The sequence below is a fragment of the Python bivittatus genome, unplaced genomic scaffold, assembly GCF_059951505.1.
Source record: "Python bivittatus isolate LINGU-HERP-01145 unplaced genomic scaffold, Pbiv_v1 ctg000840_np1212, whole genome shotgun sequence".
Classification (NCBI taxonomy): Eukaryota; Metazoa; Chordata; class Lepidosauria; order Squamata; family Pythonidae; genus Python; species Python bivittatus.
Window position 1 is genome coordinate 716489 of NW_028277113.1, and position 25455 is coordinate 741943.

General features: G+C 37.2%; 1 long non-coding RNA gene across 1 annotated transcript in view; it reads left to right on the forward strand.

Moving 5' to 3' along the window:
* Positions 1-24947, forward strand: part of LOC148213686 (uncharacterized) — a 30249-nt gene extending 5302 nt beyond the window's left edge. Inside the window, exons 2-3 of the long non-coding RNA XR_015793915.1 lie at positions 822-945; positions 22087-24947. This is a non-coding gene — a long non-coding RNA (uncharacterized LOC148213686). The remainder of the gene's footprint in view (positions 1-821; positions 946-22086) is intronic.
* Positions 24948-25455: the final 508 nt, after the last annotated feature.

Genomic DNA, 25455 nt, shown 5'->3' on the forward strand with positions numbered 1-25455 from the left:
GGTTTTTCAGGATCACATCAACTCCATCTAAATACCACTTACCCAGTCTTCCCTGTCTTCTCATTTTGTAATTTAATCCTCATTGTCTCTGTATGACCAACCAACTCACCATATAACATAAATACATCCTTTTCTTAGTTTCTGCTCAGTTGAACCATGTACTAAACATTCCAATGATCATCATACATGTTTTACTTCTGTTATATACAGCTCATATCACATTCAACCAACCAATCTTAAAATTTGCATTACGAGACAGACAATCAGCCTGCAGAGCCAGCAGGCAATTAGGCACCTGCAAGCAGCTTCAAAAGACGATGAGCAGGAATAGGAAAGATCTAGTTTACATAATGAGGAACTGGATTCTGGTAGGGTGCCTAGCCTAAGAACATGCTGGTAGCCACAAAGGGCTTGAGAAGAGAGGGCATCAGTGCCCCTAATCAAGCCATGCTAGTACCTTCAGTCCCTTATTGTAATGGTATGTGGGAATGACCTTGGGAGGCAGGAGGAAGAGCCGCAAATTGGACCACTGGCATGTAAAAGATACTTCAGCCCTCAGAAGGACAGAGGGTGCAGGAAGCATTTCAGAAGGGACCCTCCCTAGTTGTCCAGAGAGTTAAAGGAAAGGAGGGGAGAAATACTTTCAGACTTGCAGGATTCAGTTAATGTAACCTTACAGTAAAAATAGAGCTGGTATTCCTGGTTGTGCTTCTTCTCTGAACTACCTCGAAGGGCTGACACTTTCCCTCTGTTGGAAACAACTCTCCAGATTCAAACCAATTCATGTTGCTATTGTTTCTTGCTTTATATTTGGACCCCAGGCTTCACATTGGGACCAGCTTGTGAAATTCCTTGATGCTCAAACCCTGGACTGTTCTGGACAACTCTTGTAGCTCTGCCTCCGCCTTTCTCCTGCTAACAAATTGCTATGATTTATGACACAAGGTAAGTCACAGACTCTTTGAATCTTCTATATCTTAAGTGCCCTCTGGCTAATTACTCACTGAATACCTGGCTATTATGATAAAGTTTATTTCATGGCAATAAAGCCTTTCACATTTTTATTTGTCTGGTTATCTTTTTCTGTTTTGTGTCAGCTGGCGTGGGATACACAGCCTTACTATTTTTCAACATTCTTCCATATTTATGACTTTTTAATCCATTTTTTTCTTGAATGCTAACATTCCTGTTATTCTTTTAAATTCCCCTCTTTGACATATAAGCGTCATTCACATTCTTCCTAGTATTCCATTACTTCTTCCCATCAAAACCATTTCATTGCTTTTATACTTAACTCCATTCACTCTGCTGGAGGCTTCTTGTTTAGTCCTTTTCATCCACTTCCAAAACAATTTTTTTTTTTTTTTAATTTCCATCAAAACTGCTTTGCATTTTCTCTGTTTCTTTTAATCTTGCTCTCTTTGGTGACATTCTTTGCCTCTGTCTTTTCCTCAGTACACAATATAACATTCATCATTTTTTGCAACAGTCATTTTATGTGCATTTCTTCATCATTCACAATCTCTTGCACTACATCTTTACACCAAGCATCCTTTCTCGTTAGTATAATTTCATATACTTCTATGGTATTTTGTAACGTAATTCGTTTCACTTTGTTCTGAGTAGCGTTCGTATAATTGTTTGCTATGTTCACTTTCCATTCATCCTGATGGGAGATTAATCCACATTTAGAACTTTGATCATCCTTGTATTCTTTGCTATTTCTATTAGTCATTCACCATAAATAATTACATTTTTACTCCTTTGCCACATGTATGCATAAACAGATTTACATTTAAACATATTAGAAATAACACATATTTTTAAACCGATACCCAGCAAACAATCACCATTCACATTCATTCATGGATATTCAAATGGTCCAATCATTTTTCTGACTTGTTTCCACCTATTCAGTCATATCACCCAACAAAAATTATTTTCTCCTGAGATTGCATGGATTCAGGGTGTTGTGCACTTCCCTCCCACCAAAACTAGGACAACTGGGTTTCTTTATTTCTACTTTTTAATTGGAGTATGACATGCAACTGTCACCTTCTTATGGATTTCTGCTTATAAAGTCAGTTTGGAATCACAAATAGGGCTACATCAAAACCTGTGCTGTTATTTAGAATGTCTCTTCATTTCCTTTGTTTCAATAAGCAATGAATGCCAACTTCCAGATTCCTATTCATTATCAGTCAATTATTTTGCTGTTTCAGTCTTGCACTAAAACTGGAATGGACCTTAGAGGTAAAGTACTTACAGTAGTAGTAACTCAGCAGTCAAGTGCTGCTTCACAATTCTGATAGAACACTGTTTAAATGTAGCAGCACCAACTATTTCCACCATCCCTATAGAGAATGTAAAATGGTGATATCTGTGTGTGATTGTGATACAGGATAGATGTGTGCTTGGGACTGGGAACTGTATTTACAGGGCATAAAACTAGAACACGTTAAAAAATACAGCCCTGCCGTTCTTGTGCAGATCCAAAGATGACTATCTCAGTGCTGCTGCTTTTTAGAGAGACCATAGCAGAATGAGAAGGGCATCATTAGCTTGAAATGGCCAGAAGGCACTTGTCTGATTTCACATACCTGACCTGGCTTCCGGTATAATGGTGGTGAAGTGAAACTTCAGATTTTATACACCTTGCAGTTGGTGTTGATGCTGTCTGCTTCAGGGATATTGCAAAAGATGACATAAGACTATCTCCCAGGCTTGGGATAATATGAAAGCAAAGTCATGGGGTCATGGCAATAAAACAGTGTTGTACCATGGCTAGGTATAAGTGGGGACATGGTCTTGTAAGCCGCTCTGGGTGGTTTTTAGCTCAAGAATAAACACTTTACATGAAGAAATAATTCATTATCATGGGATGCTGTTAGATCTCTTGGCTTAGTGGCTTCAAAAAGAAGGAAAAACTAAATAAAATTCATGAAATATAATCCAGTTTAGTGAAACTTGAGGTTTCACAGGTAATTGTATATCTCTAAGCAGAATAATTATCATGAAGTTCAGAGCAGCCAAGAGAGGGGCTGTTTTTACAGATAAAATATACAGTACAGATGCTCTCCTAATTGCTCTTCAGACAAAAAAAAATAAATATAATCTAGATTATAACAAACTAAAGGTTGCTGGAACTAAAAGATAAAAGGTCCCAGATGCAATATAAAAAAGTATGTTTGCCATTAACTACTTCATACTCTTTTTGTCAAGGCTCAGAGTAACTCTTGGAAATCCAGGAGTCAACTAATTCCTTTCCCCAATATAGAAAGCTCTTCAGCAAACATTCCCTCTACAGCTTCTAATTAATGTTATTGTTACCATTCTTAATCAGCCAAAATAAAAATTTCAAGCATCAATACAGGATAGATGAAAAATAAAAATTTGAGAAATTCAGACACAAAAATTACAGATCCACAGCTATCAAGCCTTTTGGAGTTCAGTGTTAGCTCCCTGTTGCTTGTGGGAGAATTGAACCCTGTTTGTTCTATGTTAAGTCTTTAGAGGTAAAGCTGCATTCTGCACCTCATCTCCAATTGTAGGTCTAGGAGGATGGAAAATTGTCCAGTTAGGTCAACAGTGCCAAGACCCAGAGGCTAAAATTAAATTAATAATTAAAACCATTAAAGCCATACTTGATTAAGACTCTTCTATGGACTCCAACCATAGAAAAGCATTAGATATGCAGCATGGAACTTTAACAACAGTTCTAGGAACTTTGAACTGAATCATCTTCAGCCGTCCAAAGTCTTTGTATGCAGACCTGGGCCTATTACAGTAATTGATTTATGACTTTCACTTTCAGGACTAGGAAGATCTAATTTCCAGCCTTGCAGGAAAGAAAGAAGAATGGCCAGTGCACTCCTTTGGGTATAATCTATACCAGTGTTTCTCAACCTTGCCAGCTTGACGGTGAGTGGACTTCAACTCTCAGAATTCCCCAGCCAGTGTGGCTGGGGAATTCTGAGGGTTGAAGTCCACACATCTTCAAGTAGCCAAGGTTGAGAAACACTGCTCTAAAACATGCCTTTATTGCACTTCTCAGGAAGCAGAGGAAAGACATATTGAAAGAATGTGACATATTTTATGACTTCCTATTGACTTGGAATCTAAGCCTGTAGTTTGCAAGTCCTTTTGTAAAGTCCATGGCCTTCCTCTATGTAATGGAAGCAAAAGCACTAAGTAATTTCTTCAGACCAATTGAGCATCACTACGGCTCTACATGACAACCTGGGAGGCTGGTACTCATTTTTGTAACTTAATAGAATTAGACCATTGAACTGATATGGAAATCAGCAGAGAGCGAAGATACAGCCTCACCTGACCTTTTCCTGAATAGAAATTCAAGCAGAAATACTCCCTAGATAAATGCATGGAACCTGCACCCTAGTGTTATTGTGAACATTTTTATTAATAGCAACAGTTCTCTTATTGATGAAAAAGAGCTCTAATTTCCATTATAACCTTTCTCTGGGAATCAAGTCAAATGCTGATTTAAGATCTACAAAGAATACATTAATGCTCCTGGGGAGGGAAGGGGGTACTGGACTGTTTTTCTGACAGATGTAAAATATAGCATTGGTCAATTTTTGATTATCTGACCGTGACCCCAGCATGCATGTCTGCTAAGATATTTTCCTTCTCCAACCAACTGCTAAGTTTCTAGAGCTGATACTTACATATAGATTGTTTTCCGTCTTCAGTTGGTAGAGGCTAGGAGGTCTTTCCCCATTTTCTAGATGAGATTGGTGATAGATTGACCCCAGTCTGTGAGGAGCTGGAATGACTGATCAATTTATGTGAAAAAATGCTACAAGGACAGAGGCCTACCAATCAATCTCGACATTTAACAATTCCAAGAGGATATGATCACATCTGGAGGTTTTCTCCTTTGAACCTCAATTTTGTGTTACTGCCACTCTTGTAATTTGTAGGAGCTGAAAATTTGTTAGGGTTGTAGTTCAGAGCTACAGTACTAGGGGTGTGGATATTATCTTGCCACTCATTCTGTGTGTTGGCCTGACTCTTTGAAAGAAGGCTAAACAAGCCCTTTTTTATTACTTTTCATCAAATGCGACGTTCTACAACACATCATTGATGGGGGGAATCAGTGTTATCTGGGTAATGTAGGTGGAGATGACACACTAATCAGGGAACATTAATTTGGAAATTGGATGCCTGTAATGGTCTATGGGGATATCTTGGAGAGACAGGAGGAAGAAGAGCCACAGCCAGGGCAACAGTCAGATAAGAGACATTGCAGCCCACCGAAGGAATGGGGATGTGGGAAGTGAGTCAGAAGGGATCCTCCCTAGTTCCCTGGAAACTAGGAGATGTGCTTTCAGACTTGCAGGATTCTGTTACTGTAACCTTACAATAAAGGTAGTGTTAGTATTCACGGTATTGGTTTCTTGTCTGGACTACCTTGAAGGGCTAACACATCCTCCCAACACCCATCTTTTGGGCCATATCCTTCCCAATTTCGTACAATAGCAGAAGTCTAAAACTCTGGGTCAACTCATACTCCTTTTGTTTCTCAGTGAGCAGCTGAGAGAGATGAGCAGGTGATGTATGAACAGGAAGGATAGGGCCACAGGACCAGTAAAGATTAATGAAATTCTAGAGGGAATACAGTGGTTGTAATTGCTAACTAAGGATCAGTTTGGATATTGATTAAGAATGGCCCTATAGAGTGGGAACTTAGTTTCCATGCTTGGCCTCAGAAAGATCAATGTTCAGACAGTTACCAAATCTTATCACTCATTTGTAGTCCAACTTGATTCTTTAAGTATGCAAAACTTTTATAACTGACATAAATGTGTGTGTGTGTGTGTGTGTATGACTGACAGTGTATTCCCTCAGTTATTCTATTTTAATATCCAAAGAAAATAAATGAACAAGATAAAACCTCTAAAAGCCTACAGTTCCAACTGGGTCTGCTGTTACCCTGTTTCCAAGTCAAGCAGGTGCTATATCAGTCTCTGGGCATTTGACTTCTAAAATGTTGGGCCTTCTACAACATAAAAATCCTTTCTGCTTTCTTCTTAAGCCTTTTTTGTTTTAGAGAAATAAAGCCAGGCCCCCAAAGTTGCCTAATTTCCGTGATTTTTGGACCATGCCTCCCTCATTCTTCATCTAGGTCCATGCAGAGAACAGCATGCTGATTCTGAGTATGCCAAAGCATCAGTTGATGTACAGACATTGTTAAATCAATACTGTAATGTAAATGAAGTATAATAGAAGTGGTTGCCCATAACTGAGCTCTTCCTAGAATTGGGTCCTTGTGCTATTACTGGAACTGGAACCTAATGCAGGAGCATCTTGCTCTTGGAAGGTGTGGATGAAGCGTAAAAGAAGTAGTTGCCCCTGTCTGTGTTTCCCTCACAAACTGCAAATCATTAAATGCTGGATTCTGGTGCTGTTCAAGCAGTTGTAGTATAACCCGCTTAGTGGCAGAATACCAGTGAACACTGTTCTTCTTTAGATCCTCATGGTCATTGAGAAAAAGCAAGTAACCTGAGAGGGCAGATTGGGCTTACTCTCCTATCAGCATAAAAGAAAAAGGGCAATCCACTTTTATTGTGTGTTGTAATTTATCCTATAGAGCTGTGTATCAGTCAGGTAGTGACCAGCCCTGTTCCAGGCACATCAGATGATCTGTTTGTCCTTAAAAGGACTTGAAGAAAAGTGTGCACATTATTCATATCTATATTTATATTTCACCTCCTTGTTATAAAAATGGTAAACATTTGTAAAGGAGTTGCACATCTTCACCTGGAGGTTTTAATGAGGCAGGATGCTTTGATGCCATGTGCATTCTTGTGGTTGATTGAGGGGTCACTCCAGATGGAGAGAGAGAGAGAGTTTACAAAGCAGCCAAGATTATATTAAAACTGTTACTTTTTAAATTATGTCTGACTGTGACTTGACTCAGAAGTAAACAGGGTTTGATGTCAGTTGTACCTTGATTAGAGGCCATCAGGAAATCCTGGAATTGTTAAAATAAAATCTTAGACATGTTCAAATAAAACATTTATTTAAAGAACCCAATTCAAACAATTCAAATGGAAGGTTAAAAGGGTTAATAAAAGCATATATCACTACATTGCATAAAAATATAACATAAAATAGATAATAAAATATACAATAAAAACAAGAGAGAGTAAAAAATAGTAACTAAGATTTAAAAATATCACAGTGGAATTAACAAACATATTAAAAAGATTGAAGAACAAATCAAGATTCCAATAATAACTTTTGTGGGGTAAACAAAAAGAAGAATTTGGCCTATTAGGTTTTGTAAAAGGATAACTCTTTTCCAAATTGGATCAAAAGTAACTTATGTAATATATCACAACAACTTCCATCTTTTATACATCAATTTTTCTGTAACAACAGTCTTCCATAGTTTTTTATACCAGAGATCTAATGATGGAGGCTCTGAATTTTTCCAACATTGTGCTATAGCCAACCTTGCAGCAACCATCATTAATTGAACAGTTTTGTTTTCAGTGAATTGTCTTACTAAATAAAAATAGTAAACACATCTTGGGACCATAATTAAGTTTTCTGATATCCATGCTGTTAATCTCTCTAATCCCTTCTGTCCAGAATCTTTGTACAATCTCACAGGACCACCATACATGCATATAGATGCCGTCTGCTTCACCACACTTCCAACATTTATTTGGGCCTCTCCCAGTAATTTTAACAACTTGTACAGGAGTATAATACCATCTGTGAATTACTTTTAAATAATTTTCCCTGATCTTTGCTGATATAGATCATAATGCGGTGTTCTTCCAAAGTGTAGCCCGTTGTGTATCTGAGATGCCCTAAATCTGATTTCCATGTTTCTTTGAGAGATGTTGGTCCCCATTTGGAATAAGGTAATAGGAAGCTACTTCTATTGTGTTGGAAAACAAACAGTTTGGATGTGCTTGTATAGTTATCAATAGCTGAGCTTTAATTTTTGAATTAAAAAAAGATTACATAGTATTTAGACATTTTAATATGCCTATAATGTTTGATACAAGATGTTTCCAGGATGCTTATCTCTTATATAAACAATGAACTTTCACCAGTCCTTTTAAAACTACGATTTATTACTTTGGCTTGTCATACAATGGATTTTATCAGATACTTTTTTAAATAAAGCTATAGAGCATCTATCCATTGAAATGTTATCCACATATTTCCATTGTTTGGCAATGACTAATTTGGCTGCTATAAGCAAAAACTTCATGAGTTTTTTACTTAGCAATTTCTTATGCTGACCCTGAAATATGTGTAGCAAGCCTAGGTTTGGAGAGAATTGACTCTTTCATTTAGTTATATATTTCTTTAAACATATTTTTCCAAAATTCCAATTCTTTATCACATCTCCGCAAAAGGTGAAAGAATGTTCTCTTCCATTGATAGCCTTGCCAGCATCTTACTGAATATTGAGTGGATATATGTGAGATTCTTATTGGGGTTTGATGCCACCAACATAAAGGTTTAAGATGCAATTCCTATATGGATGCTGATAAAAGCCAGAGGGACTGCCAAATAATTGTTCTTCCGAGTCTAAGTCCCCAGGCCTCTTTTCACCCTGTGGGAGATTCCCCATAATCTGCTTCAAAAACTAATTTTTTAAAAAATTATACCGTTAGGTTCTGTGAAATAGTTTAACATTTTCAAAAAGAGATAGATGTTTATTTGCAATTTCCATCACTTGCTTATCTTGTAATATTGAATTGACCTGACACCACAGAAATCATGGGACTTTTTGTTTTCATTGTTGTTTAACTTTCTAAATTACAAGGTTTTGGGGTTTTTGTAGAAGTCTTTTATTCTATCAAGACCTTTCTTTTATCATGGTTTCAGTTGTATGGCTCTATCCTTATGTTATCAGTGAAGTTAGATGCCTGGAATGAGTTCTGACAGTCTCATCCTCCAAATTTAGCACATTACTTGCATAAAAGTATTATCAGAGTCCTTTATTTTATAAAGCTCTATTGGGGAGAAAAGAGACAAATTTAAATTCTTACCCCAGAACTGAATACCTTCTATCTCCACCCATTGTTTTGTGGAATCCTCCATTATAAAATGAATAATATGTGCCAATTGGGTTGCTTGATAATATATATATATATTTATTTTGTGGCAAAAATTATATTTATTCTGTTTTAGAGTTAGGGTCAGAATGCTATGCTATGCTATGCTATGCTATTCTAAATCAACATATAATAACATTTGTTTCTGACAATTAGAAAAAAAATGTTGGAAATATCTGTTGGGAGAAGTTGAAATAAATACATCAGTTTTGGAAGTGCCATCATCTTTTCTGCTACTATACTACCTAAAATGTTTAGATAAATCTTGTTCCATCTTTTCATACCTTTTCTTATTTTTTCCGCAAAGCAATTATTACTGAATAGTGTGTGGCATTGGAGAGGGTTATGATCATGTCATTGGCAAATAAATTCAATAAGGAATTTTCACCATCTATGTTAATTCCCTGCATTTGATCATTTGCATGTAACACAATAGCCAACATTTCAATGAGTAAAATAAGCAGTAATGGAGAAAGGGGACTTCTCTGTTTGGTGTCCTGTATTATCAGAAATTCTTCTGTAGCAAAATTGTTTTTGAAAATTATTTTGGAGAAGTGGATTATATTTAATAACTTTCTGATGGGACTAGACATAATTCATTTAGGAATAAAGCCAGATTGAACTGGATGTTTAATTATAGCAATAATTAATCTGAGACAATTGGCTAATAATTTTGAGTATAATTTTTAATCTAATTATGAGCTAGGCCTATATAAGTAACCTCCTGTGAGTTTTTCCTGGCTTTAGGTGTAATTTGAACTTTTCTCTATGAAGGGGGGACAGTTCCCTTGGTGTAGTCGATTAGATATTTCTAAAAATTCTAGAACTAAAATATCCTAATTCTAGATACTTCTTTATAGGACTCATTAGTAAATTCATCTGGGCTAGGTAAGTTTCCATTTTTTTAATTTTAGGAAGCCATTATTCAGATTCTGTGAATAGTAAGTCTAAATAATGAATGTCTTGTGTTGAGAAAACTGATATTCCAATTTATTTAAGTAGTTCTAATGTCCCCATGGTGTTGGATTTTTGGAGGTATATAAATCTTTTAATAATCTTACAAATTCAGTATTGATATTATCAATGTTAGTAATTATTTGGCCTTTAGATTGATGTTATGAATAATTTTACCCTGCTTTTTTCAGTTTATTAGTTAATAATGTAGAATTCTTGTTATCACACTCGCAATATGTGTGTTTGGAGTATAGAAGCGGCGTTGAAATTGTATTGATCTCTAGGATATCTAATTCTTTCCTTTTCAATTCTGTTTATTATATTTTGCTAACAATTCTTTAATTTCTAAATCTAGTTTACCAGACTGGTATGAAGTTTTCTTTTTAATTATATTCCTTTGATTAATACAGTCCCCTCTTATTACTGCTTTCATTGCTTTCCATCTTATCATATGAATGACCTCAATTTGAAAGCATCTTTGCCTTTTATAATTTAAAAGTCTATTTCAAATTAGCTTGCTAGTGTTTTAAGTGTAAAGTGCAGCTGAGTATGCAACAGAAGTGGAAAACTCTAGGGATTTACAGAAAGAACAAGAAAAGCAGAAATGTCCCCCCCACCCCCCAAGGTTTCATTGCTTTCTATTAAGAAACACAAAAATATAATTCAGTTCTACCATCCGTCTCCAATAAAAGTATAATTCTTGGAAATTGCAACACGTGTTCTAATCCCAAGACAGTCTTTCCCCCTTTTTGACTAAATATCAGATTTCAAAAACAGAGATCCTCACACAAAGCTGTATCTTTAATAACAAACCAGAGTAAAATAGTGATTTCCTCTTCCAAGAAATTGACTCTACTTAATTAAATTCCAGCTTTGGAGAATCCACCAGTGTATGTCTAGACAACCAATGTTATTCTTTCTAAATTGCTTTCACATAATGTCATGGGGAAAGGAGAATGAGCAAACATCACTATCATATGTGTTTTAAAAATTAGCTTTTCCCTTGAGAGAGTTTAGAACTACAGCATTCATTTGTAATCCAAACTGCTTGAAATGGATAGAATCTTCATTCATATGTATCACTACAATATGATATCAGTCTCAATTTGCATCTAAGGGGTTTTTTTTCATTTTAGGCTAGAGGAGCCATTCTAACAGTTAGAATTCTGTACCTGTATGCTTATACAAGTACTAAATAAATATGGTGAGTGCTTCTCCAGCGATAGATAGATAGATAGATAGATAGATAGATAGATAGATAGATAGATAGATAGATAGATAGATAGATAGATAGATAGATAGATAGATAGATAGATAGATAGATAGATAGATAGATAGATAGATAGATAGATAGATAGATAGATAGATAGATAGATAGATAGATAGATAGGCAGGCAGGCAGGCAGGCAGGCAGGCAGGCAGGCAGGCAGGCAGGCAGGCAGGCGCAAAGAAGGTAAGATTTATAGTGTCCCTTGTAGTAATTGTGGGCCAAGTTACACACTGGTCTGGTTTAGATATAAAATTAAACTATGGTTGGTGTTATGTGCACAAGTTTTAGTTTTCTATGCTTCTGGATTCCTCCCTTCCTCTAATGACATCAAAGAAGATTGGAAGTTTTGGATTTGCTTTTTGAATTGATCAATTGTTAGTATTATATCCACACTCTAAATTGTGGTCATTTTTAACTCTCTTGTTGAAATAATTTAAATTGATAAACCACTGTTTGGGGCTGACTTGCTTCGATAAAATGTAGTTAAGACTCACTAGTTTTTGTAGCTGAAACGTAATGCTAATCTTGTAGTTAACCAATGGAGACATTTCTTCCAGCTTTAGATCTACAAATTATCTTCATTGCTGATTTTTTTTTTTTTACATCCTATTCCTCCCTATTCCTAATATTCTCACCATCTTCTCTTTTTCTCCCTCCTTATCCCAGAAATGAAATGAAACAATTACACAGATTCTCCACTGGGGAAACAGTCATTTGTCAGTGGAATATAGAATGCCAGAAATAACAGTGGTTTTCCAAACAGAAATCTAAAATGTTGGCACTCACCTATAGCAACTTCTGGGTGTATGGATCATCATACTCTTCTCATCTCAAAAGTCAGGGCCCAGAACTTCTTAGTACAGGTATAAATGAGGAGTAAACATCCTTCAGAAACAGCGATGTCGCTAGATTAGCTGTCAGCAATTGGTCCCTAGGTGAGTCAGGCAATCAGCAACCCTGCCCCCAAATCTCAGATCTTTAGATCTAGCTTTAGATTTTTATTTTACTGCCATTTTCCATTTAATGGTTTTAAGTATGTTTTTGTAAACAGCAGCAGAATTATTTATAGTCCATCTGTCCAATAAAGAGAAATATGAGACACAACGTTCTCAGAATAAATTTCTAGACAACAGCTAGATCATGTTTCAATCTGATTTGAATAAATAAAAATACATTAGAATATTGATAATTTTTAATATTATAAATCCGTTATGCTATGCTGCTTTAACTGTTACCCACACATCTAATATAGGAAGATCTAAGAACCCTCTTCAATGAACATTAATTTGTATTTACAAAATACTCTGAATAAAAAATAATTTGTGCTTTCAAACATGACTTTTCTTGCTTTAAGTTTTGAAAATTCAGTCACTACTTCCTTTAGAACTAGTTTTCTAGTTATTTCATGCTCTGTTGTTATTGTGGCAAGTCCAACAAGTCTCTTGTAGCACCACTGTTGAACGCTGATTTATTTTTATCAGTTTTAACTTTGAGAAGTTATGTTCCCCACAAGCTACAGAACCCAACAAAGTTAAAAGAATCCATAGATGCTCTGTGAGTTTATTTTTACAAACACGATTGCTTCTTGAGGAGGGAAATGTTTCCTAGGTCATTTTGAAAAAAACCTAAACTCACTATATAAATCTGTAGCATCAAATGTTTATGAATCTCCAAGAGTTAATCCCATCTCCAGTTTTATACAAAAACTCTTGTTTACTGTGCTTATTTCTTTTATAGGCTGTGAATATCATATGGAATGCCAGATATGAGTCTAGCAACTACATCTATTGAAATCTTTCATCAACCGAAGGAACAGCAATATTAAATTTATTTTGAGCCTTTGTTTGGGTTCTGAATGGGTGTGTTTCATCCTTCATATGAAAACTGTTCTTTTCTGGTGAATGTGAACTGGTTGTAGTTTAGATTTTGTCAGAAGACCCAGTTCTTTCGCAAGCCTGAAATTATCTATCATTGTTCTTTTAAATCTTTCATCACTTCTAATTTCCTCTAGAATAATTTTGAGTTTGCTGCATCTTTTGGATAGTAGAATGTATGTTCCAGTTCTTTTCCTTGTTAGGGTAATCAGAAAAGATAATGAGTGAAGTCATAAATTTGAACTTCGAAATGCTATTTGCTCAAGAGCTCACTGCCTCTGAACATACTGTATTACCAGATGATCCAATAAAGATAGTACCCTCAGAAATCTGAGTTATAGCTTCCAGGTTTGTAGGCTGCAAAGCATCAATGAAACTCCCCCATCTTGTCTAAGCTGCTTCACAGCTGAAGAATTTATATGGTGAGTCAGAATGTCCCAACGGTGTATTGAGCTTGAGAAAAACTCATCACACTGCATCAGGGGAAGGAAAAGACACTGTCCACTGACAATTTTGAAGTAAAGTTCAACTTTCTGTTAGTGTCAGCCCTTCAAGGTAGTCCAGACAAGAAGCACAAACCCTGAGTACTAACACAACCTTTATTGTAAGGCTACAGTAACAGAATCTTGCACATCTGAAAGCACTTCTCCCCTCCTTTACTTTTACTTTCCAGAAAACAAGGGAGGGTCCCTTCTGAGATGCTTCCCACACTCCTGTACATGTTTCTCGATGTGTTTGAGGAGTGGGCAACAACTTGTCCTTTGCCTTAAGAAGTAAAACATCCTGTGTTGTTTTGCTTTATCTCCTCTCCCAGTTAAAAAAAAGGTCTCCCACTAATGTACAATTTGACAGCCTTTCCACAATAGCAGCCTTTGCACACCTAAGCTTTATTGTGGCAACAGAAAGGGTTGCTAGCGTAAGGAAGAATATCTGGGTCTCCCTGCTACCCACTGTATTTTGTAGTTCACTGGTGTTTCGCAGCATAGAAAACAGCAGAGCACGGCTGTGTAAATCATAAATTGGGAACGGGTAAAATCGGGTTGCCATGTGTTCCAATGTAAAGGAATTTAGAGCTGGCCTACGGGAAGGTATGAGGAGCCATCAAGGGCTTGAACAAGAGATTCATAGTCCAGAGATAGAAGGAAGTGTGAGCAAGAAACTCAAAACAACCCCACCTTGATTTAGTATAAGATGGGACAGAAGAAATTTGGACAGGCTTTCAAGAATCGGTTAATATACCCTACAACAACAAAGTAGCATTCCTGGAATCCCTGCAATGTCTTTTTCTTGACCTGGCCTACTTCGAAGGCCTGACATTCAGTGACACTGTAAAAAACCAATGAAGAAAAACTCTTAAGTTCAAGTCTCACTGACTTCAATGGAATTTGTTTGCTTTCATCATACGTTTGCATACTTTGACAGCATTTCCTTTGTGCCATTTTATTTACGTAATGAATTAGCATACTACACTTGAAGAGGTATTTCCGGGATTTGATGTATAAGTAAACAGCACAGGAATCCTTATCAATAGTATTCTGGAAGATTACAAGAGATTTTGTAAATTTGGGAGAATTCAGTTTCTCAGCAAATAGATATGTACGCTTGCAATTTTTACCTTAAATGATTCGGTATGAATCCAGTTCTTTGAAAAGAGCCAAATGAGAAAGGCAGAGCTGCTGCATTCCTAACGTTTGCCACAAGATGTCACTTAACTCTTCTGTGGATTAACTGATTTATACAACGTAAGCGTACTGTTTAGAGAGAGAAGAAAACATGTTGAAGTATGTTTAAGCATACTAAGAACAGCATTGTGTCTGTTTTATTATCCCTTTTGAAATCTTGAGCAAATCTTGAAAATAAATTAGCCAAGATTACTTTTAATCTAATAAATAATGTAAATCTTGACATAGTTGTATTGTTTAATTCCGAAACAATAAACAAAATGGAAAACCTTAATTGTGTGAAAATATTTACTTCGTGTTTGATTGATTATGTGCCATCAAGTTGGTATCAACTCTTAGCGACCACATAGACAGACCTTCTCCAGGATGATCTCTCCCTAACCTAACTCTTCATGTATTCCAACATTATACCCATCACTGCTGTAACTCAGTCCACACAACTTGCTACTGATTGTCCTCTTTTTTTCCCCCTTCTATTTTTCCAATTATAGACATCTCAAGAAAGCTAGATCTTCATATAATGTGTCCAAAATGTAATAATCTAACCCTGGCCATTTGTGCCTTGAGTGAGAACTCTGAGTTGATTTGTTCTGTGATCCATTTGTTTGTTTTCTTGGCTATCCATGGTATTAGCAGGAATCTTGTCCAACACCAGAATTCAAAAGCATCAATACTCTTTCTGCCCTGCTTCTTTAACTCCAACTTTCACTTCCATAGAGTATCACAGGAAGAGCCATCCCCTGCATGATTCTGTAGGAACAGACACATCACAGCAACAGAATATCTTTTCCAAGGCCTTCATTTCCAACCTACCAAGTGCTAGTCTGAGGTGTATTTCTTGACTGGTGGTTCCTTTACTGTTGATGGTTGATCCTAAAAGGCAAAAGCTACCTACCACTTCAATATCTTCATTGTCATTTTTTGGCTGGTTGCTACCTGTTATTAGTTTGGCCTTCATTATATTTCATCTTAGTCCCAATTTTTCACGTGCTCCTTGACTTTCATAACTGGAGTTTGCAAATCATTTGCATTTTCAGGTGCTAGAGTAACGTCATCAGATAGTGCAGGTTGTTACTTCCTCCAGTTTTAAAACCATGTTCATCTTCAGCTTCCCTCTCTATATATATTCAGTATATATGTTGAATAAATAAGGGAAGGGTATATAGCCTTGTCTCACTCCTTTGCTAACCTAGAGCCGATCTGTTTTGTTCCACCTGGACTGTGGCTTCCTGACCTGTGTATAGGTTTTGCATGAGAACAGTGAGATGTACTGGGATACCCATTTTCCCAAGCATATTCCACAGCTTGAACCAGTCAACATAATCAAAGAGTTTTTTATAATCAATGAAGCACATATTGACTTCTTTTGGGTATTCTTTAGCTTTTTCAATTATCCAGCATACATTGTCAGTAATGTCTTGTGCTAAAATCAGCCTGAACATGTAGATTTCTCTTTCAATGTAGGGCTCTAATCTGTGTTGCATGATCCTAAGCATTATTTTGCTAGCATGTAAAAGTAAAATATTGTACAATAGTTAGCAATTCTGTAAAATCTCCTGTCTTTAATATACAGTGGGGCAAAAAAGTATTTAGTCAGCCACCAATTGTGCAAGTTCTCCCACTTAAAAAGATGAGAGAGGCCTGTAATTTTCATAATAGGTATACCTCAACTACGAGAGACAAAATGGGGAAAAAAATCCAGAAAATCACATTGTCTGATTTTTAAAGAATTTATTTGCAAATCATGGTGGAAAATAAGTATTTGGTCAATATCAAAAGTTCATCTCAATACTTTGTTATATATCCTTTGTTGGCAATGACAGAGATCAAACGTTTTCTGTAAGTCTTCACAAGGTTTTCACACACTGTTGCTGGTATTTTGGCCCATTCCTCCATGCAGATCTCCTCTAGAGCAGTGATGTTTTGGGGCTGTCGCTGGGCAACACGGACTTTCAACTCCCTCCAAAGATTTTCCATGGGGTTGAGATCTGGAGACTGGCTAGGCCACTCCAGGACCTTGAAATGCTTCTTACGAAGCCACTCCTTCGTTGCCTGGGTGGTGTGTTTGGGATCATTGTCATGCTGAAAGACCCAGCCATGTTTCATCTTCAATGCCCTTGCTGATGGAAGGAGGTGTTCACTCAAAATCTCACGATACATGGCCCCATTCATTCTTTCCTTTACACAGATCAGTTGTCCTGGTCCCTTTGCAGAAAAACAGCCCCAAAGCATGATGTTTCCACCCCCATGCTTCACAGTAGGTATGGTGTTCTTTGGATGCAACTCAGCATTCTCTCCTCCAAACACAACGAGTTGAGTTTAGACCAAAACATTCTACTTTGGTTTCATCTGACCACATGACATTCTCCCAATCCTCTTCTGGATCATCCAAATGCTCTCTAGCAAACTTCAGACAGGCCCGGACATGTACTGGCTTAAGCAGGGGGACACATCTGGCACTGCAGGATTTGAGTCCCTGGCAGCATAGTGTGTTACTGATGGTAGCCTTTCTTACTTTGGTCCCAGCTCTCTGCAGGTCATTCACTAGGTCCCCCCCGTGTGGTTCTGGGATTTTTGCTCACCATTCTTGTGATCATTTTGACCCCACAGGGTGAAATCTTGCATGGAGCCCCAGATCGAGGGAGATTATCAGTGGTCTTGTATATCTTCCATTTTCTAATTATTGCTCCCACAGTTGATTTCTTCACACCAAGCTGCTTGCCTATTGCAGATTCAGTCTTCCCAGCCTGGTGCAGGTCTACAATTTTGTTTCTGGTGTCCTTCAACAGCTCTTTGGTCTTGGCCATAGTGAAGTTTGGAGTGTGGCTGTTTGAGGTTGTGGACAGGTGTCTTTTATACTGATAACAAGGTCAAACAGGTGCCATTACTACAGGTAACGAGTGGAGGACAGAGGAGCCTCTTAAAGAAGTAGTTACAGGTCTGTGAGAGCCAGACATCTTGCTTGTTTGTAGGTGACCAAATACTTATTTTCCACCATGATTTGCAAATAAATTCTTTAAAAATCAGACAATGTGATTTTCTGGATTTTTTCCCCCATTTTGTCTCTCATAGTTGAGGTATACCTATTATGAGAATTACAGGCCTCTCTCATCTTTTTAAGTGGGAGAACTTGCACAATTGGTGGCTGACTAAATACTTTTTTGCCCCACTGTATACAGAGTGACCTTCCACTCTGTGTGTTATTCTCTGGCATAGTTTGGTTACAACCTTTATAGTTTCTTCTTCTGTTCTTTTCCATAAGGTGTTTTGGTGATTAACATCTCTACTGTATAGAATTTTAGTACATTTCTTCCAATTTTGTTTGATTTGCTTTGATTCAGTTACTATCTGCCCATTTGGAAGACTTTTTTTTCCATGTTTGTGTCCATCTTCAGTGATTCTACTGATGTTGTTGCAACACTGCTTCTGGTCTCTTCTAACAGTTCTCTGAAATTCTTTATTAAGTTCCTTCCTGAGAACTTTGTCTTTCTTGGCTTTGGCTTCTTTTCTCTTTTTTCCACCATTTGTTTTGACATCCAATTTACTTTCTTCTGTTCCTTGATCTTTGGCAGCCTCCTTTTACATTAATCCTTAACGATTTATTTGATTTCATTCCACAGTTCCTCAGGTTCCCTATCAATGAAGTTCAGGACTTCAAAGCAATTCCAGATGCTCTTGAAAATGGTGGATATATGTTCAAGATCATATTGTGGAAACCAGTTGGCTTTCTTGTTGTTCAGCTTAACTTGGAACTTGTACATGAGGAGTTCATGATCTGTTTCACAGTCAGCCCTGGCCCTTTTTTGCTGTTATAACTGAGCTCTTCCACCTCTATACTAATAATGTAGTAAATTTGATTTATTTTTCTATCTGATGATATCTATGCAGATAGGTGTAGTCCCAGTGTTCTTTGCTCATCCCACCCAGGAATTCTTTGCTTATCCCACCCAGGAACACCCCACTGCCACAATGAAATAGCACACTAGGACTTGAGGGGGATTTTATGTTTACATATTTCTTTTTCAGGGATTAGTGTGTACTTGTACATGTGAATTTTGTGAAATAAAATAAGAGTAGTTTAAAGAATTTGCAGACCCAGTGCAACACCAGGCTTGGAGGTCATCACTATATATATTCTCCTTAGCTTCCCCCACCCACCCCTGGGATCCAGTGCAGCTGCATAAACTGCAACTGTGGAGTCCTTGGGGTTCTCTGAATTTGGTTCTTTTCTTGCAAATGTTTGCAAGAAAAGAACTAAGTTCAGAGAACCCCAAGGACTACGCAGTTCAACCCTGAGCTACACATATTCACTTCTATTGACACTGCAACTCCCTTAAACAGGCCCGGAATGGACTAGTGGAGACAGAATTATTGATGCTCACCAATTTTGTTTTGCCTTTAGGCACTTTGTGCCTGAATATATAGTGGATTTATACTTAGCTTCTAAAAAATAATTGCATATAATAAAAATATAAAAGAAGCTCAGAATGTGAAGAAAGCATTGAAGTGAAATGTGTATCACTGGTAATCTCACTGCCTCAGCAAGATGACATGATGCTGATAATAAACACCTCCTGATCTGAGTCACAGCACAAAACTGTCGTGGCCAAAACCTGGCTCACCTAAAGCAACCAAATCACTTTGAAAATACAACATGAATTTATTAGCATGCAAACAATAAAACTCAACTCTGGGCTCCCAGCAAAGCATTGGCACCTTTTGGGGCAGCCCTGGGCAAAGGCAGAACCATAACTTATATACTCTTGCCCTCCTACATTGCAAAGGCAAGACAAAGAAAAAGGCAGACACAGCGGAAATTACAGCATGACGTTGGAATGTTTTAGGTAAACCCAACCCTGTGACCTTCTCATTATTTAGATCAACATGGCAGCTATACTATCTCTGAGATATGGTTTAGTGGGCCACTGGTTCCTGACTAAATGTTCCCCCTGTTGCTACTCAGGTCAATTCAAGTTGCTGTGAATGTTTTCTTATTCAAGGGCACTTTAAGCAATTCACATGTATTGGGTGGGGGACTCATAGGTTTGGTAGTGAATGCAGATCACATGTGTATCGGGGGGGTACCTTTTACTACCATACTATATTACTTCCAGTTAAAAAAAAATTCAAAGCAGTTCTAGAAACTACCTAATGGTTGGTGATACCTCAAACTCAGTTTGTTTGATCTCCTAGCTTTTTGAGTGCAGCTGCTTTGTATGTCATGAACATTTTTCAAGGTTAAAATTCAGTTAATCAATTGGAGTTGGCCATCATCATACTGCCAAAGAACAGTATTCCTCACGTTAAATTAAGATCAAAATAGTGCTCAATTTATGCACAAGAGAACATGTATTTCTACCAAATAGTAGAAGTATGTCACAGTTGCCGTAATGGCTATCTCTCTATTAAGAGAAGTGGGGAAGATTAAGCTGAACACAAAAGGATTTGTAGGGTCAATAAGAATGAGTTAAGACTACAAATAAATCAGCAATAAGGAGGAAAAAGAGGATATATTCATTGAGGGAAAGGTTAGAAGTTGTCACTTAAGGGCAGGAATGGAAAATCCTTTTCATGTCCAAGGGCCAGACATAATAATCTGGATGGGGTTGTGGGCCTCAAAGTGGGTGGGGATTACACCATAGATTTCTTTATCCCATCTAAAGGTAAAATTTCACTGAAGGGGTTAGGCAGGAAGAAATAAACAAATTGAAATATACAAGTAAAATTAGGGAAATACAACCACTGTCTGAATCAAAAGCAATGTGACTTTTACACCTGGAAAGACTTGGGAAATGTACAAAATGTACAAAATACTGAGATGGTATAAGCTGCTTCAATTTGATTCAAGGTGAGCAGGAGAACTGAGTTGAGCTCATAACCTTTTATGAATATGAGATTGTTCTCTCCAGCTTTTAATTATTTTGATTGTCTAGTTGTGAGCTGCCTTGAGAATCTTTTTTTTTTTTTGCTAGAAAAGCAGTTTATAGAAATAATTAGCAGCGTACACAGATGTCTTGCTGAAGTCTCCTCTGCTGAAAGTCAAGTAGAACTTAATTTGGAAAAATGAGTTCTGTTCACAAATCACACCAGAATAAATAACAGGAAGTTAATATTTCAGTCTGTTATCCAGAGCTAAAGCCAGTTGATGAAAATTGAAATGTTGTGAACAAGGAAAAGAACAGTTCTAGTATAACTGTACTTCACATAAATGCTATGGACTAACACAAAATAAGCCAAATCATTGTCAATAGTGGTATCATTTGTGGCATATGAGCTTAAGCTCAAACTAAGTTAGCCTGGGTCAAAACATAATAATCTTACATTTGTTACGCTCACTGATTAATCCAATATAAAAACAGAACAGAACAGGTAAAGGTTATTATAAAGACCTATTCATAAATATTTTAACCATAGTATTTCTCCCATGATTCTAAAATCCACCTTAAAATATTTTAACCTTATAACTATTGGTTAGTGACTATTTAAAATGGGCAATAGAGTTTTACAATATTACATTAATTACAAATTAATTATTACAAAATTACAATAGTCTAATGTAAATATTTTAAAACAAAAACCTTTTTTTTACATCAACCCAACAGATACACACAATTTAAGGGAAAAGGGGGGGGAAAGGTGGAGGGGCTGGGAAAGAAACTTATTTAAGACCGCATTGTTCTAGAGGGCATTTGAGGAATGAAGTAGTCACCATTATGCTTATTATGCACATCATCCAGGAATGCAATTATGAACTTGACTATTAGATATTAGAAAGCTGTAGAAGTATGAGATAACCCAAAGGGCCTCACAGAATATTTACAATAGCCATAATGCGTTCATGACCCAGTCAGATGTTGAAGTTCATAAGCCACCTCTCTCCCTCAATTTAATTGGGTGAAATGCTAGCTTTCTGAAGTCATTGTAGCCATTTGGAGACCAATGGCAAGCAGTACCAATTGAAGATGGTGATTATTGCAGAATGTCTACATTTTTCCTTCACAAATAACTTAAGGGCCACTGCTGGAGGTATGGAAAAGCAAATAATCCCCTTTTGCGTTTCTTATCAATGAAGTCCTGCTGCACTGTCAATTCTCTAATAATATGTAAATCTGTTTCACTGGAATTTTGGCATCAAGGATCAGATCAATAGGGAGTGATCAGATGGTAGCTAATATACTTTTTTTTTTTTTTTTTTGCAGAGGATATCTCCAAAATCAACCTATTTCTTAGGCAAACTTCTCAGCTTCTTCTTCAGCCATTGGTATTGAAGCTAAACATTCATTACAACTTTGGGGAGGAATAAAAAGAGATGTGGTCTCGGGGTCATACATTCTCAGCCAAGTAACGGCAAGAACTATCAGGAAGTGAGGAGCTGTTGCATGACAAAACTCCAGCAGTTCAATATGCTCTGACAAGTTCATGTCAAAAGACTCCCTAGTTCATATACATGTAGTCAAACATCTGTAGTTTTGACAACCACAGCAAAGAAATAGAGTGCCTTTGGATGTCATGGACTTCAGCAAATTACAACTCCATGAAATTTCCGTTTACTTCTGAATCTATCATAGCTGTTGTCTAGGCTATTAGGAATTTGAGCTAAGAAACTCTTAGATCCTGGAGGGACATTTTTCCCCCAGTAGGGGCTTAACTTCTCCTGGCCTATGAGCATACTTAGGTATTCCTCCTCCTGGATCATGTTTAAACCAGGTTGTTCCTATTTCCTGGATTGGCATGGCAGGGCTGCTTGGTGGACATACCATACAATTCCAAAATGATCTGCTTCTCCATAATACACATAGAGCCTTTTCTGTCTCCAATAAACCTCTTTGTACAAATCAGATTTTGTAGGGTTTCGCCTAGCTGCATGAGCGTCTATTATACAAAACTGCATTCAAAACTTATTAGCTGTACCCATTATAGTTTTAAAAGATGTAATGCTTAAAGAGCAAACTTCACTGCAATGTCATTTTGCCAAACATTTGTGCAGGCCAAGTGAATTCCAGGAGGGAGTATTGGCAATAATATTTTAGTAGGCTGTGCTGTTTCTTTTGGGAAAGGTCCAAACTAAAGTCTTTTCTTGGTAATTGTGTAAGCTTAGTCTAAGCACATAGGATAAAATAGTCTGGAGTCATAGCCATAGGTTCTGTTGAGAAGGTAAGAGAGAAAATTGAGGCAAACATTGTCATACTCCTTTAAACAACTATGCAAGGGTGGTCTTGCTACTGCCTAAGTCCTCATTTACCTGAATTCAGCTCTGGGGAGAGAAGTGCTCTCAACTTGAAACTTTTTGAAAGTTTCAGAAACCCTTGTTAACACCAGGATATACTTATATTCAGAATACTGCTTGAAGAAATGGGTAGTAATTTTCTGCAGAACTACAGAATGTCTGGTTTCTTCTCTGGACCACACTATTTCTGGGGTGGTCTTGCTATTTTTTGGAAGTTAATTATGGTGTTCTAAATGTGACATTCTGTGCAAAACAGATGAGTTTTGGGGATTCAGCATGTTTGGAACAGACAAAATGCTTCCTTTTCAGAAAGTAACTTCCATAAAAATCACTGGACTTTCTCAGAACAATCAGATTGGCATAGCTGGAGAAGAAATGGAGCATTCTCTAGAATTTTCCCTTAATGGAATAGTAGGGGTTTCCCTCCCCCCCCCCATACCTAGTAGACTGCATGTTTGGTTATGAGGGCTTCACATAGTGTAGTTACAACTACAAAAATAAAGTGTGAAGAAGAGAAATGTATCATGTCATAAAGATCAGGGAGACAGGAATCTTCAATAAATTTAATTGGTCCAATATAACATGCGACATGTTTCCTAGTAAATATGTGTCATTTTGCTTACTAAGAGCAAAGGCTAACTTAATGGGGAATTTGTTCTGAAGCATTCTGAACCAATATATATTTCAAATATGAATTTGCTATGTACTGATCATTGATTATGCAAAAGCCTTTGATTGTGTGGATCACAACAAACTGTGGCAAATTCTTAAAGAGATGGGGGTACCAGACCATCTTACCTGTCTCCTGAGAAATCTGTATGCGGGCCAAAAAGCAACAGTTAGAACCAGTCACGGAACAACCGATTGGTTCAAAATAGGGAAAGGAGTACGACAAGGCTGTATACTGTCACCCTGCTTATTTAACCTATATGCAGAGTACATCATGAGAAATGCCAGGCTGGAAGAATCACAAGCCAGAATTAAGATAACCTAATCAATAACCTAAGATATGCAGATGATACCACCCTAATGGCAGAAAGTGAAGAAGAACTAAAGACCCTCTTGATGAGGGTGAAAGAGGAGAGTGCGAAAGCTGGCTTGAAACTCAACATTAAAAAAACTAAGATCATGGCATCTGGACCCATCAATTCCTGACAAATAGAAGGAGTAGAAATGGAAGCAGTGACAGACTTCATTTATTTGGGCTCCAAGATCACCGCAGATGGAGATTGCAGCCATGAAATTAAAAGACGCTTGCTCCTTGGGAGGAAAGCTATGGCAAACCTAGATAGCATATTAAAAAGCAGAGACGTCACCTTGCCAACAAAGATCTGCATAGTCAAAGCTATGGTTTTTCCAGTAGTAATGTATGGCTGTGAGAGTTGGACCATAAAGAAGGCTAAGCGCCGAAGAATTGATGCCTTTGAACTGTGGTGCTGGAGAAGACTCTTGAGAGTCCCCTGGACTGCTAGGAGGTCAAACCAGTCAATCTTAAAGGAAATCAACCCTGATTGTTCATTGGAAGGACTGATAATGAAGCTCAAGCTCAGATACTTTGGTCACCTAATGCGAAGAGAGGAGTCTTTGGAAAAGACCCTGATGCTGGGAAAGATTGAAGGCAAAAGGAGAAGAGGAGGGCAGAGGATGAGATGATAGCATCACTGAAGCAATGAGCATGAAACTGAGCAAACTCAGGGAGGCAGTGAAGGACAGGAAGGCCTGGCGCAATATGGTTCATGGGGTCACAAAGAGTCGGACACGACTTAATGACTGAACAACAACAACAACAACATGTACTGATAGTATTTCAGCATTAGCATTTGTTACCAGTATTTCCCAACCCGTATCTATTGAAATGATTACTTAATGTTTTATTCTATTAATAATTTTATACTATTAAAATTTATTCTATTAAACCTTTAATAATTTATGTACTATTTCAGATAATTAAGACCACTTAAATCCATTATTTAGTTTACTGGTTCCCAAACTTTGATGGTTCTTCCACCCCTTAGGAAAGCCAGCCAAATCCTTATATCTCTTCCCTAAAAAGTATAGATTTGGGGGCATTTTTTTTCACCAGCACTTAAAGCAAATTTCTTTCTTCCTTCCTTTGTAATCAAATATCAAAATCAAAGGCTGTTTGCACTTTTATGTTAATACATTCCATGAAATGCCTAAACCTAACAGCCTGAAAGATTTTTTGCTTTTGTTAATTATGAAAATAAAACACCACCAAGGGGCCAGGTTTTTTTCTTTCTTACTAGAAACAAAAAACAAATAAAATAATGGAAATATTACAATATCTCCCTCCCTGCCCCCAAAAGGCTCAGTGGGAATG